Here is a 19,367-nt window from a genome sequence, read left to right on the forward strand (position 1 = left end):
TGCAAGATTATCCCTGAATTCCCCAGTGCAAGTTTATGCCTGAAATCCCCAGTTCAAGTTTGTCCTGAATTCCCCAGTGCAAGTTTGTCCTCAATTACACAGTGCAAATTCATCCTGAATTCCCTATTGCACGTTTATCAATGAATTCCCTAGTGCAAGTTTATCCCTGAATTCCCCTGTGCAAGTTTGTCCTGAATTCCCCAGTGCAAGTTTGTTCTGAATTCCCCAGTGCAAGTTTATGCCTGGATTCCCAGTGCACATTTATCCTGAACTCCCCAGTGCAAGTTTCTCCCTGAATTGCCCAGTGCACGTTTATCCCTGAATCCCCCAAGGCAACTTCATCCTGAATTCCACAGTGCAAGTTTATCCCTGAATTCCCCAGTGCAAGTTGTCCTGAATTACACAGTGCACGTTTATCCTGAATTCCCCAATGCAAGTTTGTCCTGAATTCCCTAGTGTAGGTTTATCCCTGAATTCCCCAGTGGAAGATTGTCCTGAATTCCCCAGTGCTAGTTTATCCTGATTTCCACAGTGAAAGTTTATCCGGAACTCCCCAGTGCAAATTTATCGCTGAATTCCCCAGCGCAAGTTTATCCTGGATTCCCGAAATGACATTCGTACTGAATACCCCAGTGCAAATTTATCGCTGAATTCCCAGTGCATGTTTATCCTGAATTCCACTGTGCAAGTTTATCCCTGAATTGCCCAATGCAATATTGTCCTGAATTCCCCGGTCCAAGTCTATCCCTGAAGTCCCCAGTGCAAGTTTGTCCTGAATTCCCCAATGCAAGTTTATCCTGAATTCTGCCGTGAAAGTTTATCCCTCAATTCCCCAGTGCAAGTTTATCCTGAATTCCCCAGTGCAACTTTATCCTGAATTTTTCAGTGCAAGTTTAACCTGACTTCCCCAGTGCAAGTTTATCCCTGAAATCCCCAGTGCAAGTTTGTCTTGAAATCCCCGGTGCAAGATTATCCCTGAATTACCCAGTGCAAGTTTGTTCTGAATTCCCCAGTGCAACTTTATCCTGAATTTTTCAGTGCAAGTTTAACCTGACTTCCCCAGTGCAAGTTTATCCCTGAAATCCCCAGTGCAAGTTTGTCTTGAAATCCCCGGTGCAAGATTATCCCTGAATTACCCAGTGCAAGTTTGTTCTGAATTCCCCAGTGCAAGTTTTTCCCTGAATTCCCCTGTGCAAGTTTGTCCTGAATTCCCCAGAGCAAGTTTATGCCTGGATTCCCCACTGCACATTTATTCTGAACTTCCCAGTGCAAGTTTATCTCTGAATCCCCCAAAGCAACTTTATCCTGAATTCCCCAGTGCACGTTGATCCCTGAAATCCCCAGTACAAGTTTGTCTTGAAATCCCCAGTGCAAGATTATCCCTGAATTCCCCAGTGCAAGTCTATGCCTGAAATCCCCAGTTCAACATTGTCCTGAATTCCCCACTGCAAGTTTGTTCTAAATTACACAGTGCAAGTTTATCCCAGAATTCCTCTGTGCAAGTTTATGCCTGTATTCCCAGTGCACATTTATCATGAACTCCCCAAAGTAATTTTCACCCTGCATTCCTCAAAGCAACTTTATCCTGAATTCCCCAGTGCAAGTTTATCCCTGAATTCCCCAGTGCAAGTTTATGCCTGGATTCCCAGTACACATTTATCCTGAACTCCCCAGTGCAAGTTTATCCCTGAATCCCCCAAAGCAACTTTATCCTGTATTCCCCAGTGCAGGTTTATCCCTGAAATCCCCAGTGCAAGTTTGTCTTGAAATCCCCAGTGCAAGATTATCCCTGAATTCCCCAGTGCAAGTTTATGCCTGAAATCCCCAGTTCAAGTTTGTCCTGAATTCCCCAGTGCAAGTTTGTCCTGAATTACGCAGTGCAATTTTATCCTGAATTCCCTATTGCAAGTTTATCAATGAATTCCCTAGTGCAAGTTTATCCCTGAATTCCCCTGTGCAATTTTGTCCTGAATTCCCCAGTGCAAATTTATCGCTGAATTCCCAGTGCACATTTATCCTGAATTCCCCTGTGCAAGTTTATCCCTGAATTCCCCAATGCAATATTGTCCTGAATTCCCCAGTCCAAGTTTATCCCTGAAGTCCCCAGTGCAAGTTTGTCCTGAATTCCCCAATGCAAGTTTATCCTGAATTCTGCCGTGCAAGTTTATCCCTCAATTCCCCAGTGCAAGTTTATCCCTGAATCCCTCAGTGTAAATTTATCCTGAAATCCCCAGTGCAAGTTTATCCTGACTTCCCCAGTGCAAGTTTGTTCTCGACCTCCCAGTGCAAGTTTATCGTGAATTCCCCAGTGCAAGTTTGTCCTGAATTCCCCAATGCAAGTTTATCCTGATTTCCACGGTGCAAGTTTATCCCTGAATTCCCCAGTGCAAGGTTGTCCTGAATTCCCCAATGCACATTTCTCCCTGAATTCCCCAGTTCAAGTTGATCCTGAATTCCCCAGTGCAAGTTTATCCTGAATTTTTCAGTGCAAGTTTATCCTGAATTACACAGTGCAAGTTTATCCTGAATTCCCCAATGCAAATTTGTCCTGAATTCCCTAGTGTAGGTTTATCCCTGAATTCCCCAGTGCAAGATTGTCCTGAATTCCCCAGTGCTAGTTTATCCTGATTTCCACAGTGAAAGTTTATCCGGAACTCCCCAGTGCAAATTTATCGCTGAATTCCCCAACACACGTTTATCCTGGATTCCCGAGAGGACATTCGTACTGAATACCCCAGTGCAAATTTATCGCTGAATTCCCAGTGCACGTTTATCCTGAATTCCACTGTGCAAGTTTATCCCTGAATTGCCCAATGCAATATTGTCCTGAATTCCCCAGTCCAAGTTTATCCCTGAAGTCCCCAGTGCAAGTTTGTCCTGAATTCCCCAATGCAAGTTTATCCTGAATTCTGCCGTGCAAGTTTATCCCTCAATTCCCCAGTGGAAGTTTATCCTGAATTCCCCAGTGCAAGTTTATCCTGACTTCCCCAGTGCAAGTTTATCCCTGAAATCCCCAGTGCAAGTTTGTCTTGAAATCCCCGGTGCAAGATTATCCCTGAATTACCCAGTGCAAGTTTGTTCTGAATTCCCCAGTGCAAGGTTATCCCTGAATTCCCCTGTGCAAGTTTATGCCTGGATTCCCCACTGCACATTTATCCTGAACTTCCCAGTGCAAGTTTATCTCTGAATCCCCCAAAGCAACTTTATCCTGAATTCCCCAGTGCAAGTTTATCCCTGAAATCCCCAGTGCAAGTTTGTCTTGAAATCCCCAGTGCAAGATTATCCCTGAATTCCCCAGTGCAAGTCTATGCCTGAAATCCCCAGTTCAACATTGTCCTGAATTCCCCAGTGCAAGTTTGTTCTAAATTACACAGTGCACCTTTATCCCAGAATTCCCCTGTGCAAGTTTATGCCTGTATTCCCAGTGCACATTTATCATGAACTCCCCAAAGTAAGTTTATCCCTGAATCCCCCAAAGCAACTTTATCCTGAATTCCCCAGTGCAAGATTATCCTTGAATTCCCCAGTGCAAGATTATGCCTGGATTCCCAGTACACATTTATCCTGAACTCCCCAGTGCAAGTTTATCCCTGAATCCCCCAAAGCAACTTTATCCTGAATTCCCCAGTGCAAGTTTGTCCTGAATTGCACGGTGCAATTTTATCCTGAATTCCCTATTGCAAGTTTATCAATGAATTCCCTAGTGCAAGTTTATCCCTGAATTCCCCTGTGCAAGTTTGTCCTGAATTACACAGTGCAATTTTATCCTGAATTCCCTATTGCAAGTTTATCAATGAATTCCCTAGTGCAAGTTTATCCCTGAATTCCCCTGTGCAAGTTTGTCCTGAATTCCCCAGTGCAAATTTATCGCTGAATTCCCAGTGCACGTTTATCCTGAATTCCCCTGTGCAAGTTTATCCCTGAATTCCCCAATGCAATATTGTCCTGAATTCCCCAGTCCAAGTTTATCCCTGAAGTCCCCAGTGCAAGTTTGTCCTGAATTCCCCAATGCAAGTTTATCCTGAATTCTGCCGTGCAAGTTTATCCCCCAATTCCCCAGTGCAAGTTTATCCCTGAATCTCTCAGTGTAAATTTATCCTGAAATCCCCAGTGCAAGTTTGTCCTGAATTCCCCAGCACAAGTTTATTCTCGACCTCCCAGTGCAAGTTTATCGTGAATTCCCCAGTGCAAGTTTGTCCTGAATTCCCCAATGCAAGTTTATCCTGATTTCCACGGTGCAAGTTTATCCATGAATTCCCCAGTGCAAGGTTGTCCTGAATTCCCCAATGCACATTTCTCCCTGAATTCCCCAGTTCAAGTTTATCCTGAATTCCCCAGGGAAAGTTTATCCTGAATTTTTCAGTGCAAGTTTATCCTGAATTCCCCAGTGCAAGTTTATCCCTGAAATCCCCAGTGCACGTTTGTCTTGAAATCCCCGGTGCAAGATTATCCCTGAATTCCCCAGTGCAAGTTTGTTCTGAATTCCCCAGTGCAAGTCTATCCCTGAATTCCCCAATGCAAGTTTGTCCTGAAATCCCCAGTGCAAATTTGTGCTTAATTGCCCAGTGCAAGTGTGTTCTGGATTTCCCAGTGTAAGTTTGTGCTGAATCCTTCAGTGCAAGTTTACCCTGAATTCCCCAGTGCAAGTTTATCATTGAATTTCCCAGTGGAAATTAATAATGAATTCCCCGGAGCAAGTTTATCACTGAATTCCCAGTGCAAATTTATCCTGAATTCGCCAGGGCAAGTTTATCCCTGAATCCCCCAGTGCAAGTTTGTCCTGAATTCCCCAGTGCAGGTTTATCCCTGAAATCCCCAGTGCAAGTTTGTCTTGAAATCCCCAGTGCAAGATTATCCCTGAATTCCCCAGTGCAAGTTTATGCCTGAAATCCCCAGTTCAAGTTTGTCCTGAATTCTCCAGTGCACGTTTGTCCTGAATTCCCCAGTGCAAGTTTATCCTGAATTCCCTATTGCAAGTTTATCAATGAATTCCCCAGTGCAAGTTTGTCCTGAATTCCCCAGTGCAAGTTTATGCCTGGATTCCCAGTGCACATTTATCATGAACTCCCCAGTGCAAGTTAATCCCTGAATCCCCCAAAGCAAGTTTGTCCTGAATTCCCCAGTGCAAGTTTGTCCTGAATTCCCCAGTGCAAGTTTATGCCTGGATTCCCAGTGTACATTTATCCTGAACTCCCCAGTGCAAGTTTCTCCCTGAATTGCCCAGTGCACGTTTATCCCTAAATCCCCCAAGGCAACTTCATCCTGAATTCCACATTGCAAGTTTATCCCTGAATTCCCCAGTGCAAGTTGTCCTGAATTACACAGTGCACGTTTATCCTGAATTCCCCAATGCAAGTTTGTCCTGAATTCCCGAGTGTAGGTTTATCCCTGAATTCCCCAGTGCAAGATTGTCCTGAATTCCCCAGTGCTAGTTTATCCTGATTTCCACAGTGAAAGTTTATCCGGAACTCCCCAGTGCAAATTTATCGCTGAATTCCCAGTGCACGTTTATCCTGAATTCCACTGTGCAAGTTTATCCCTGAATTGCCCAATGCAATATTGTCCTGAATTCCCCAGTCCAAGTCGATCCCTGAAGTCCCCAGTGCAAGTTTGTCCTGAATTCCCCAATGCAAGTTTATCCTGAATTCTGCCGTGCAAGTTTATCCCTCAATTCCCCAGTGCAAGTTTATCCAGAATTCCCCAGTGCAAGTTTATCCTGAATTCTTCAGTGCAAGTTTATCCTGACTTCCCCAGTGCAAGTTTGTTCTCGACCTCCCAGTGCAAGTTTATCGTGAATTCCCCAGTGCAAGTTTGTCCTGAATTCCCCAATGCAAGTTTATCCTGATTTCCACGGTGCAAGTTTGTCCCTGAATTCCCCAGTGCAAGGTTGTCCTGAATTCCCCAATGCACATTTCTCCCTGAATTCCCCAGTTCAAGTTGATCCTGAATTCCCCAGTGCAAGTTTATCCTGAATTTTTCAGTGCAAGTTTATCCTGAATTACACAGTGCAAGTTTATCCTGAATTCCCCAATGCAAGTTTGTCCTGAATTCCCTAGTGTAGGTTTATCCCTGAATTCCCCAGTGCAAGATTGTCCTGAATTCCCCAGTGCTAGTTTATCCTGATTTCCACAGTGAAAGTTTATCCGGAACTCCCCAGTGCAAATTTATCGCTGAATTCCCCAACACACGTTTATCCTGGATTCCCGAGAGGACATTCGTACTGAATACCCCAGTGCAAATTTATCGCTGAATTCCCAGTGCACGTTTATCCTGAATTCCACTGTGCAAGTTTATCCCTGAATTGCCCAATGCAATATTGTCCTGAATTCCCCAGTCCAAGTTTATCCCTGAAGTCCCCAGTGCAAGTTTGTCCTGAATTCCCCAATGCAAGTTTATCCTGAATTCTGCCGTGCAAGTTTATCCCTCAATTCCCCAGTTCAAGTTTATCCTGAATTCCCCAGTACAAGTTTATCCTGAATTTTTCAGTGCAAGTTTATCCTGAATTCCCCAGTGCAAGTTTATCCCTGAAATCCCCAGTGCAAGTTTGTCTTGAAATCCCCGGTGCAAGATTATCCCTGAATTACCCAGTGCAAGTTTGTTCTGAATTCCCCAGTGCAAGTTTATCCCTGAATTCCCCTGTGCAAGTTTGTCCTGAATTCCCCAGAGCAAGTTTATGCCTGGATTCCCCACTGCAAATTTATTCTGAACTTCCCAGTGCAAGTTTATCTCTGAATCCCCCAAAGCAACTTTATCCTGAATTCCCCAGTGCAAGTTGATCCCTGAAATCCCCAGTACAAGTTTGTCTTGAAATCCCCAGTGCAAGATTATCCCTGAATTCCCCAGTGCAAGTCTATGCCTGAAATCCCCAGTTCAAGATTGTCCTGAATTCCCTAGTGCAAGTTTGTTCTAAATTACACAGTGCAAGTTTATCCCAGAATTCCCCTGTGCAAGTTTATGCCTGTATTCCCAGTGCACATTTATCATGAACTCCCCAAAGTAAGTTTCTCCCTGCATTCCTCAAAGCAACTTTATCCTGAATTTCCCAGTGCAAGTTTATCCCTGAATTCCCCAGTGCAAGTTTATGCCTGGATTCCCAGTACACATTTATCCTGAACTCCCCAGTGCAAGTTTATCCCTGAATCCCCCAAAGCAACTTTATCCTGTATTCCCCAGTGCAGGTTTATCCCTGAAATCCCCAGTACAAGTTTGTCTTGAAATCCCCAGTGCAAGATTATCCCTGAATTCCCCAGTGCAAGTTTGTCCTGAATTCCCCAGTGCAAGTTTGTCCTGAATTGCACAGTGCAATTTTATCCTGAATTCCCTATTGCAAGTTTATCAATGAATTCCCTAGTGCAAGTTTATCCCTGAATTCCCCTGTGCAATTTTGTCCTGAATTCCCCAGTGCAAATTTATCGCTGAATTCCCAGTGCACGTTTATCCTGAATTCCCCTGTGCAAGTTTATCCCTGAATTCCCCAATGCAATATTGTCCTGAATTCCCCAGTCCAAGTTTATCCCTGAAGTCCCCAGTGCAAGTTTGTCCTGAATTCCCCAATGCAAGTTTATCCTGAATTCTGCCGTGCAAGTTTATCCCTCAATTCCCCAGTGCAAGTTTATCCCTGAATCCCTCAGTGTAAATTTATCCTGAAATCCCCAGTGCAAGTTTATCCTGAATTCCCCAGCACACGTTTGTTCTCAACCTCCCAGTGCAAGTTTATCGTGAATTCCCCAGTGCAAGTTTGTCCTGAATTCCCCAATGCAAGTTTACCCTGATTTCCACGGTGCAAGTTTATCCCTGAATTCCCCAGTGCAAGGTTGTCCTGAATTTCCCAATGCACATTTCTCCCTGAATTCCCCAGGGCAAGTTTATCCTGAATTTTTCAGTGCAAGTTTATCCTGAATTCCCCAGTGCAAGTTTATCCCTGAAATCCCCAGTGCAAGTTTGTCTTGAAATCCCCGGTGCAAGATTATCCCTGAATTCCCCAGTGCAAGTTTGTTCTGAATTCCCCAGTGCAAGTTTATCCCTGAATTCCCCTGTGCAAGTTTGTCTTGAAATCCCCAGTGCAAGATTATCCCTGAATTCCCCAGTTCAAGTTTGTCCTGAATTCCCCAGTGCAAGTTTATTCTTGAATTCCCCAGTGCAAGTTTATCCCTGAATCCCTCAGTGTAAATTTATCCTGGAATCCCCAGTGCAAGTTTATCCTGAATTCCCCAGCACAAGTTTGTTCTCGACATCCCAGTGCAAGTTTATCGTGAATTCCCCAGTGCAATTTTGTCCTGAATTCCCCAATGCAGGTTTATCCTGATTCCCCCGGTGCAAGTTTATCCCTGAATTCCCCAGTGCAAGTTTATCCCTGAATCCCTCAGTGTAAATTTATCCTGAAATCCCCAGTGCAAGTTTATTCCGAATTCCCCAGCACAAGTTTGTTCTCGACCTCCCAGTGCAAGTTTATCGTGAATTCCCCAGTGCAAGTTTGTCCTGAATTCCCCAATGCAAGTTTATCCTGAATTCTGCCGTGCAAGTTTATCCCTCAATTCCCCAGTGCAAGTTTATCCCTGAATCCCTCAGTGTAAATTTATCCTGAAATCCCCAGTGCAAGTTTATCCTGAATTCACCAGCACAAGTTTGTTCTCGACCTCCCAGTGCAAGTTTATCGTGAATTCCCCAGTGCAAGTTTGTCCTGAATTCCCCAATGCAAGTTTATCCTGATTTCCACGGTGCAAGTTTATCCCTGAATTCCCCAGTGCAAGGTTGTCCTGAATTCCCCAATGCACATTTCTCCCTGAATTCCCCAGTTCAAGTTTATCCTGAATTCCCCAGTGCAAGTTTATCCTGAATTTTTCAGTGCAAGTTTATCCTGAATTCCCCAGTGCAAGTTTATCCCTGAAATCCCCAGTGCAAGGTTGTCTTGAAATCCCCGGTGCAAGATTATCCCTGAATTCCCCAGTGCAAGTCTGTTCTGAATTCCCCAGTGCAAGTCTATCCCTGAATTCCCCAATGCAAGTTTGTCCTGAATTCCCCAGTGCAAATTTGTGCTTAATTGCCCAGTGCAAGTGTGTTCTGGATTTCCCAGTGTAAGTTTGTGCTGAATCCTTCAGTGCAAGTTTACCCTGAATTCCCCAGTGCAAGTTTATCATTGAATTTCCCAGTGGAAATTAATAATGAATTCCCCGGAGCAAGTTTATCACTGAATTCCCAGTGCAAATTTATCCTGAATTCGCCAGGGCAAGTTTATCCCTGAATCCCCCAGTGCAAGTTTGTCCTGAATTCCCCAGTGCAGGTTTATCCCTGAAATCCCCAGTGCAAGTTTGTCTTGAAATCCCCAGTGCAAGATTATCCCTGAATTCCCCAGTGCATGTTTATGCCTGAAATCCCCAGTTCAAGTTTGTCCTGAATTCCCCAGTGCACGTTTGTCCTGAATTCCCCAGTGCAAGTTTATCCTGAATTCCCTATTGCAAGTTTATCAATGAATTCCCTAGTGCAAGTTTATCCCTGAATTCCCCTGTGCAAGTTTATGCCTGGATTCCCAGTGCACATTTATCATGAACTCCCCAGTGCAAGTTAATCCCTGAATCCCCCTAAGCAAGTTTGTCCTGAATTCCCCAGTGCAAGTTTGTCCTGAATTCCCCAGTGCAAGTTTATGCCTGGATTCCCAGTGTACATTTATCCTGAACTCCCCAGTGCAAGTTTCTCCCTGAATTGCCCAGTGCACGTTTATCCCTGAATCCCCCAAGGCAACTTCATCCTGAATTCCACAGTGCAAGTTTATCCCTGAATTCCCCAGTGCAAGTTGTCCTGAATTACACAGTGCACGTTTATCCAGAATTCCCCAATGCAAGTTTGTCCTGAATTCCCTAGTGTAGGTTTATCCCTGAATTCCCCAGTGCAAGATTGTCCTGAATTTCCCGGCGCAAGATTATCCTGATTTCCACTGTGCACGTTTATCCGGAACTCCCCAGTGCAAATTTATCACTGAATTCCCCAGCGCAAGTTTATCCTGGATTCCGGAGAGCTCATTCGTACTGAATACCCCAGTGCAAATTTATCGCTGAATTCCCAGTGCACGTTTATCCTGAATTACACTGTGCAAGTTTATCCCTGAATTGCCCAATGCAATATTGTCCTGAATTCCCCAGTCCAAGTCTATCCCTGAAGTCCCCAGTGCAAGTTTGTCCTGAATTCCCCAATGCAAGTTTATCCTGAATTCTGCCGTGCAAGTTTATCCCTCAATTCCCCAGTGGAAGTTTATCCTGAATTCCCCAGTGCAAGTTTATCCTGAATTCTTCAGTGCAAGTTTATCCTGACTTCCCCAGTGCAAGTTTATCCCTGAAATCCCCAGTGCAAGTTTGTCTTGAAATCCCCGGTGCAAGATTATCCCTGAATTACCCAGTGCAAGTTTGTCCTGAATTCCCCAGAGCAAGTTTATGCCTGGATTCCCCACTGCAAATTTATTCTGAACTTCCCAGTGCAAGTTTATCTCTGAATCCCCCAAAGCAACTTTATCCTGAATTCCCCAGTGCAAGTTGACCCCTGAAATCCCCAGTACAAGTTTGTCTTGAAATCCCCAGTGCAAGATTATCCCTGAATTCCCCAGTGCAAGTCTATGCCTGAAATCCCCAGTTCAACATTGTCCTGAATTCCCCAGTGCAAGTTTGTTCTAAATTACACAGTGCAAGTTTATCCCAGAATTCCCCTGTGCAAGTTTATGCCTGTATTCCCAGTGCACATCTATCATGAACTCCCCAAAGTAAGTTTCTGCCTGCATTCCTCAAAGCAACTTTATCCTTAATTCCCCAGTGCAAGATTATCCCTGAATTCCCCAGTGCACGTTTATGCCTGGATTCCCAGTACACATTTATCCTGAACTCCCCAGTGCAAGGTTATCCCTGAATCCCCCAAAGCAACTTTATCCTGTATTCCCCAGTGCAGGTTTATCCCTGAAATCCCCAGTGCAAGTTTGTCTTGAAATCCCCAGTGCAAGATTATCCCTGAATTCCCCAGTGCAAGTTGATGCCTGAAATCCCCAGTTCAAGTTTGTCCTGAATTCCCCAGTGCAAGTTTGTCCTGAATTCCCCAGTGCAAGTTTATCCTGAATTCCCTATTGCAAGTTTATCAATGAATTCCCTAGTGCAAGTTTATCCCTGAATTCCCCTGTGCAAGTTTGTCCTGAATTCCCCAGTGCAAATTTATCGCTGAATTCCCAGTGCACGTTTATCCTGAATTCACCTGTGCAAGTTTATCCCTGAAGTCCCCAGTGCAAGTTTGTCCTGAATTCCCCAGTGCAAGTTTGTCCTGAATTCCCCAGTGCAAGTTTGTTCTAAATTACACAGTGCAAGTTTATCCCAGAATTCCCCTGTGCAAGTTTATGCCTGTATTCCCAGTGCACATTTATCATGAACTCCCCAAAGTAAGTTTCTCCCTGCATTCCTCAAAGCAACTTTATCCTGAATTCGCCAGTGCAAGTTTATCCCTGAATTCCCCAGTGCAAGTTTATGCCTGGATTCCCAGTACACATTTATCCTGAACTCCCCAGTGCAAGTTTATCCCTGAATCCCCCAAAGCAACTTTAACCTGTATTCCCCAGTGCAGGTTTATCCCTGAAATCCCCAGTGCAAGTTTGTCTTGAAATCCCCAGTGCAAGATTATCCCTGAATTCCCCAGTGCAAGTTTGTCCTGAATTCCCCAGTGCAAGTTTGTCCTGAATTGCACAGTGCAATTTTATCCTGAATTCCCTATTGCAAGTTTATCAATGAATTCCCTAGTGCAAGTTTATCCCTGAATTCCCCTGTGCAAGTTTGTCCTGAATTCCCCAGTGCAAATTTATCGCTGAATTCCCAGTGCACGTTTATCCTGAATTCCCCTGTGCAAGTTTATCCCTGAATTCCCCAATGCAATATTGTCCTGAATTCCCCAGTCCAAGTTTATCCCTGAAGTCCCCAGTGCAAGTTTGTCCTGAATTCCCCAATGCAAGTTTATCCTGAATTCTGCCATGCAAGTTTATCCCTGAATTCCCCTGTGCAAGTTTATGCCTGGATTCCCAGTGCACATTTATCATGAACTCCCCAGTGCAAGTTAATCCCTGAATCCCCCTAAGCAAGTTTGTCCTGAATTCCCCAGTGCAAGTTTGTCCTGAATTCCCCAGTGCAAGTTTATGCCTGGATTCCCAGTGTACATTTATCCTGAACTCCCCAGTGCAAGTTTCTCCCTGAATTGCCCAGTGCACGTTTATCCCTGAATCCCCCAAGGCAACTTCATCCTGAATTCCACAGTGCAAGTTTATCCCTGAATTCCCCAGTGCAAGTTGTCCTGAATTACACAGTGCACGTTTATCCAGAATTCCCCAATGCAAGTTTGTCCTGAATTCCCTAGTGTAGGTTTATCCCTGAATTCCCCAGTGCAAGATTGTCCTGAATTTCCCGGCGCAAGATTATCCTGATTTCCACTGTGCACGTTTATCCGGAACTCCCCAGTGCAAATTTATCACTGAATTCCCCAGCGCAAGTTTATCCTGGATTCCGGAGAGCTCATTCGTACTGAATACCCCAGTGCAAATTTATCGCTGAATTCCCAGTGCACGTTTATCCTGAATTACACTGTGCAAGTTTATCCCTGAATTGCCCAATGCAATATTGTCCTGAATTCCCCAGTCCAAGTCTATCCCTGAAGTCCCCAGTGCAAGTTTGTCCTGAATTCCCCAATGCAAGTTTATCCTGAATTCTGCCGTGCAAGTTTATCCCTCAATTCCCCAGTGGAAGTTTATCCTGAATTCCCCAGTGCAAGTTTATCCTGAATTCTTCAGTGCAAGTTTATCCTGACTTCCCCAGTGCAAGTTTATCCCTGAAATCCCCAGTGCAAGTTTGTCTTGAAATCCCCGGTGCAAGATTATCCCTGAATTACCCAGTGCAAGTTTGTCCTGAATTCCCCAGAGCAAGTTTATGCCTGGATTCCCCACTGCAAATTTATTCTGAACTTCCCAGTGCAAGTTTATCTCTGAATCCCCCAAAGCAACTTTATCCTGAATTCCCCAGTGCAAGTTGACCCCTGAAATCCCCAGTACAAGTTTGTCTTGAAATCCCCAGTGCAAGATTATCCCTGAATTCCCCAGTGCAAGTCTATGCCTGAAATCCCCAGTTCAACATTGTCCTGAATTCCCCAGTGCAAGTTTGTTCTAAATTACACAGTGCAAGTTTATCCCAGAATTCCCCTGTGCAAGTTTATGCCTGTATTCCCAGTGCACATCTATCATGAACTCCCCAAAGTAAGTTTCTGCCTGCATTCCTCAAAGCAACTTTATCCTTAATTCCCCAGTGCAAGATTATCCCTGAATTCCCCAGTGCACGTTTATGCCTGGATTCCCAGTACACATTTATCCTGAACTCCCCAGTGCAAGGTTATCCCTGAATCCCCCAAAGCAACTTTATCCTGTATTCCCCAGTGCAGGTTTATCCCTGAAATCCCCAGTGCAAGTTTGTCTTGAAATCCCCAGTGCAAGATTATCCCTGAATTCCCCAGTGCAAGTTGATGCCTGAAATCCCCAGAGCAAGTTTATGCCTGGATTCCCCACTGCAAATTTATTCTGAACTTCCCAGTGCAAGTTTATCTCTGAATCCCCCAAAGCAACTTTATCCTGAATTCCCCAGTGCAAGTTGACCCCTGAAATCCCCAGTACAAGTTTGTCTTGAAATCCCCAGTGCAAGATTATCCCTGAATTCCCCAGTGCAAGTCTATGCCTGAAATCCCCAGTTCAACATTGTCCTGAATTCCCCAGTGCAAGTTTGTTCTAAATTACACAGTGCAAGTTTATCCCAGAATTCCCCTGTGCAAGTTTATGCCTGTATTCCCAGTGCACATCTATCATGAACTCCCCAAAGTAAGTTTCTGCCTGCATTCCTCAAAGCAACTTTATCCTTAATTCCCCAGTGCAAGATTATCCCTGAATTCCCCAGTGCACGTTTATGCCTGGATTCCCAGTACACATTTATCCTGAACTCCCCAGTGCAAGGTTATCCCTGAATCCCCCAAAGCAACTTTATCCTGTATTCCCCAGTGCAGGTTTATCCCTGAAATCCCCAGTGCAAGTTTATCCCTGAATCCCCCAAAGCAACTTTAACCTGTATTCCCCAGTGCAGGTTTATCCCTGAAATCCCCAGTGCAAGTTTGTCTTGAAATCCCCAGTGCAAGATTATCCCTGAATTCCCCAGTGCAAGTTTGTCCTGAATTCCCCAGTGCAAGTTTGTCCTGAATTGCACAGTGCAATTTTATCCTGAATTCCCTATTGCAAGTTTATCAATGAATTCCCTAGTGCAAGTTTATCCCTGAATTCCCCTGTGCAAGTTTGTCCTGAATTCCCCAGTGCAAATTTATCGCTGAATTCCCAGTGCACGTTTATCCTGAATTCCCCTGTGCAAGTTTATCCCTGAATTCCCCAATGCAATATTGTCCTGAATTCCCCAGTCCAAGTTTATCCCTGAAGTCCCCAGTGCAAGTTTGTCCTGAATTCCCCAATGCAAGTTTATCCTGAATTCTGCCATGCAAGTTTATCCCTGAATTCCCCTGTGCAAGTTTATGCCTGGATTCCCAGTGCACATTTATCATGAACTCCCCAGTGCAAGTTAATCCCTGAATCCCCCTAAGCAAGTTTGTCCTGAATTCCCCAGTGCAAGTTTGTCCTGAATTCCCCAGTGCAAGTTTATGCCTGGATTCCCAGTGTACATTTATCCTGAACTCCCCAGTGCAAGTTTCTCCCTGAATTGCCCAGTGCACGTTTATCCCTGAATCCCCCAAGGCAACTTCATCCTGAATTCCACAGTGCAAGTTTATCCCTGAATTCCCCAGTGCAAGTTGTCCTGAATTACACAGTGCACGTTTATCCAGAATTCCCCAATGCAAGTTTGTCCTGAATTCCCTAGTGTAGGTTTATCCCTGAATTCCCCAGTGCAAGATTGTCCTGAATTTCCCGGCGCAAGATTATCCTGATTTCCACTGTGCACGTTTATCCGGAACTCCCCAGTGCAAATTTATCACTGAATTCCCCAGCGCAAGTTTATCCTGGATTCCGGAGAGCTCATTCGTACTGAATACCCCAGTGCAAATTTATCGCTGAATTCCCAGTGCACGTTTATCCTGAATTACACTGTGCAAGTTTATCCCTGAATTGCCCAATGCAATATTGTCCTGAATTCCCCAGTCCAAGTCTATCCCTGAAGTCCCCAGTGCAAGTTTGTCCTGAATTCCCCAATGCAAGTTTATCCTGAATTCTGCCGTGCAAGTTTATCCCTCAATTCCCCAGTGGAAGTTTATCCTGAATTCCCCAGTGCAAGTTTATCCTGAATTCTTCAGTGCAAGTTTATCCTGACTTCCCCAGTGCAAGTTTATCCCTGAAATCCCCAGTGCAAGTTTGTCTTGAAATCCCCGGTGCAAGATTATCCCTGAATTACCCAGTGCAAGTTTGTCCTGAATTCCCCAGAGCAAGTTTATGCCTGGATTCCCCACTGCAAATTTATTCTGAACTTCCCAGTGCAAGTTTATCTCTGAATCCCCCAAAGCAACTTTATCCTGAATTCCCCAGTGCAAGTTGACCCCTGAAATCCCCAGTACAAGTTTGTCTTGAAATCCCCAGTGCAAGATTATCCCTGAATTCCCCAGTGCAAGTCTATGCCTGAAATCCCCAGTTCAACATTGTCCTGAATTCCCCAGTGCAAGTTTGTTCTAAATTACACAGTGCAAGTTTATCCCAGAATTCCCCTGTGCAAGTTTATGCCTGTATTCCCAGTGCACATCTATCATGAACTCCCCAAAGTAAGTTTCTGCCTGCATTCCTCAAAGCAACTTTATCCTTAATTCCCCAGTGCAAGATTATCCCTGAATTCCCCAGTGCACGTTTATGCCTGGATTCCCAGTACACATTTATCCTGAACTCCCCAGTGCAAGGTTATCCCTGAATCCCCCAAAGCAACTTTATCCTGTATTCCCCAGTGCAGGTTTATCCCTGAAATCCCCAGTGCAAGTTTGTCTTGAAATCCCCAGTGCAAGATTATCCCTGAATTCCCCAGTGCAAGTTGATGCCTGAAATCCCCAGTTCAAGTTTGTCCTGAATTCCCCAGTGCAAGTTTGTCCTGAATTCCCCAGTGCAAGTTTATCCTGAATTCCCTATTGCAAGTTTATCAATGAATTCCCTAGTGCAAGTTTATCCCTGAATTCCCCTGTGCAAGTTTGTCCTGAATTCCCCAGTGCAAATTTATCGCTGAATTCCCAGTGCACGTTTATCCTGAATTCACCTGTGCAAGTTTATCCCTGAAGTCCCCAGTGCAAGTTTGTCCTGAATTCCCCAGTGCAAGTTTGTCCTGAATTCCCCAGTGCAAGTTTGTTCTAAATTACACAGTGCAAGTTTATCCCAGAATTCCCCTGTGCAAGTTTATGCCTGTATTCCCAGTGCACATTTATCATGAACTCCCCAAAGTAAGTTTCTCCCTGCATTCCTCAAAGCAACTTTATCCTGAATTCGCCAGTGCAAGTTTATCCCTGAATTCCCCAGTGCAAGTTTATGCCTGGATTCCCAGTACACATTTATCCTGAACTCCCCAGTGCAAGTTTATCCCTGAATCCCCCAAAGCAACTTTAACCTGTATTCCCCAGTGCAGGTTTATCCCTGAAATCCCCAGTGCAAGTTTGTCTTGAAATCCCCAGTGCAAGATTATCCCTGAATTCCCCAGTGCAAGTTTGTCCTGAATTCCCCAGTGCAAGTTTGTCCTGAATTGCACAGTGCAATTTTATCCTGAATTCCCTATTGCAAGTTTATCAATGAATTCCCTAGTGCAAGTTTATCCCTGAATTCCCCTGTGCAAGTTTGTCCTGAATTCCCCAGTGCAAATTTATCGCTGAATTCCCAGTGCACGTTTATCCTGAATTCCCCTGTGCAAGTTTATCCCTGAATTCCCCAATGCAATATTGTCCTGAATTCCCCAGTCCAAGTTTATCCCTGAAGTCCCCAGTGCAAGTTTGTCCTGAATTCCCCAATGCAAGTTTATCCTGAATTCTGCCATGCAAGTTTATCCCTCAATTCCCCAGTGCAAGTTTATCCCTGAATCCCTCAGTTTAATTTTTTCCTGAAATCCCCAGTGCAAGTTTATCCTGAATTCCCCAGCACACGTTTGTTCTCAACCTCCCAGTGCAAGTTTATCGTGAATTCCCAGTGCAAGTTTGTCCTGAATTCCCCAATGCAAGTTTACCCTGATTTCCACGGTGCAAGTTTATCCCTGAATTCCCCAGTGCAAGGTTGTCCTGAATTTCCCAATGCACATTTCTCCCTGAATTCCCCAGGGCAAGTTTATCCTGAATTTTTCAGTGCAAGTTTGTCCTGAATTCCCCAGTGCAAGTTTATTCTTGAATTCCCCAGTGCAAGTTTATCCCTGAATCCCTCAGTGTAAATTTATCCTGGAATCCCCAGTGCAAGTTTATCCTGAATTCCCCAGCACAAGTTTGTTCTCGACATCCCAGTGCAAGTTTATCGTGAATTCCCCAGTGCAAGTTTGTCCTGAATTCCCCAATGCAGGTTTATCCTGATTCCCCCGGTGCAAGTTTATCCCTGAATTCCCCAGTGCAAGTTTATCCCTGAATCCCTCAGTGTAAATTTATCCTGAAATCCCCAGTGCAAGTTTATTCCGAATTCCCCAGCACAAGTTTGTTATCGACCTCCCAGTGCAAGTTTATCGTGAATTCCCCAGTGCAAGTTTGTCCTGAATTCCCCAATGCAAGTTTATCCTGAATTCTGCCGTGCAAGTTTATCCCTCAATTCCCCAGTGCAAGTTTATCCCTGAATCCCTCAGTGTAAATTTATCCTGAAATCCCCAGTGCAAGTTTATCCTGAATTCCCCAGCACAAGTTTGTTCTCGACCTCCCAGTGCAAGTTTATCGTGAATTCCCCAGTGCAAGTTTGTCCTGAATTCCCCGATGCAAGTTTATCCTGATTTCCACGGTGCAAGTTTATCCCTGAATTCCCCAGTGCAAGGTTGTCCTGAATTCCCCAATGCACATTTCTCCCTGAATTCCCCAGTTCAAGTTTATCCTGAATTCCCCAGTGCAAATTTATCATGAATTTTTCAGTGCAAGTTTATCCTGAATTACACAGTGCAAGTTTATCCTGAATTCCCCAATGCAAGTTTGTCCTGAATTCGCTGGTGTAGGTTTATCCCTGAATTCCCCAGTGCAAGATTGTCCTGAATTCCCCAGTGCTAGTTTATCCTGATTTCCACGGTGCAAGTTTATCCATGAATTCCCCAGTGCAAGTTTGTCCTGAATTCCCCAATGCAAGTTTATCCTGAATTCTGCCGTGCAATTTTATCCCTCAATTCCCCAGTGCAAGTTTATCCCTGAATCCCTCAGTGTAAATTTATCCTGAAATCCCCAGTGCAAGTTTATCCTGAATTCCCCAGCACAAGTTTGTTCTCGACCTCCCAGTGCAAGTTTATCGTGAATTCCCCAGTGCAAGTTTGTCCTGAATTCCCCAATGCAAGTTTATCCTGATTTCCACGGTGCAAGTTTATCCCTGAATTCCCCAGTGCAAGGTTGTCCTGAATTCCCCAATGCACATTTCTCCCTGAATTCCCCAGTTCAAGTTTATCCTGAATTCCCCAGTACAAGTTTATCCTGAATTTTTCAGTGCAAGTTTATCCTGAATTCCCCAGTGCAAGTTTATCCCTGAAATCCCCAGTGCAAGTTTGTCTTGAAATCCCCGGTGCAAGATTATCCTTGAATTCCCCAGTGCAAGTTTGTTCTGAATTCCCCAGTGCAAGTCTATCCCTGAATTCCCCAATGCAAGTTTGTCCTGAATTCCCCAGTGCAAATGTGTGCTTAATTGCCCAGTGCAAGTGTGTTCTGGATTTCCCAGTGTAAGTTTGTGCTGAATCCTTCAGTGCAAGTTTACCCTGAATTCCCCAGTGCAAGTTTATCATTGAATTTCCCAGTGGAAATTAATAATGAATTCCCCGGAGCAAGTTTATCACTGAATTCCCAGTGCAAATTTATCCTGAATTCGCCAGGGCAAGTTTATCCCTGAATCCCCCAGTGCAAGTTTGTCCTGAATTCCCCAGTGCAGGTTTATCCCTGAAATCCCCAGTGCAAGTTTGTCTTGAAATCCCCAGTGCAAGATTATCCCTGAATTCCCCAGTGCATGTTTATGCCTGAAATCCCCAGTTCAAGTTTGTCCTGAATTCCCCAGTGCACGTTTGTCCTGAATTCCCCAGTGCAAGTTTATCCTGAATTCCCTATTGCAAGTTTATCAATGAATTCCCTAGTGCAAGTTTATCCCTGAATTCCCCTGTGCAAGTTTGTCCTGAATTCCCCAGTGCAAGTTTGTCCTGAATTCCCCA

The sequence above is a fragment of the Chiloscyllium punctatum genome, chromosome 24 (assembly GCF_047496795.1).
Source record: "Chiloscyllium punctatum isolate Juve2018m chromosome 24, sChiPun1.3, whole genome shotgun sequence".
Classification (NCBI taxonomy): Eukaryota; Metazoa; Chordata; class Chondrichthyes; order Orectolobiformes; family Hemiscylliidae; genus Chiloscyllium; species Chiloscyllium punctatum.